Source organism: Nematolebias whitei, chromosome 20 (genome assembly GCF_014905685.2).
Source record: "Nematolebias whitei isolate Nwh7 chromosome 20, NemWhi1, whole genome shotgun sequence".
Classification (NCBI taxonomy): Eukaryota; Metazoa; Chordata; class Actinopteri; order Cyprinodontiformes; family Rivulidae; genus Nematolebias; species Nematolebias whitei.
In genome coordinates, this window is record NC_056517.1 from 39,585,166 (window position 1) to 39,585,534 (window position 369).

Here is a 369-nt window from a genome sequence, read left to right on the forward strand (position 1 = left end):
CCTTACTCATCACTCCTTCACTCCATCATTCCATCACTCCCTTACTCCATCACTCCCCCCGCCCCCTGCGGTGAACCTTAACCCTCTTACCTCATTAAAGAGGATTGGACTCTCCTCCATAACAAGCTGCTGCTGACCTCCTTCACTCCTCTATTCCTCTGTTTCTTTCATTTTATTCTCTCCATCCTTTGTCTCACTTTAAAACTCCAAACTGTTTGAACAACAACAAACTGAGTTTCTTTAGGAAGGAAGTGGTTGTCATAGAAACTATGCCATTTAGGCTCCTCCTCCCTCCTCAGGTTTCTCTGTTGTTTTTTACTTATCCATCCTTCAACCAACCAATAATCCATAATTTAACCATCCAACTTT

The 369-nt window shown here is 42.8% G+C and overlaps 1 protein-coding gene across 1 annotated transcript in view; it reads right to left on the reverse strand.

Annotated features, from left to right (window-relative positions):
• rreb1a (ras responsive element binding protein 1a) overlaps positions 1–369 on the reverse strand; it is a gene marked incomplete in the record, with an annotated part of 36,525 nt that overhangs the window by 10,150 nt on the left and 26,006 nt on the right.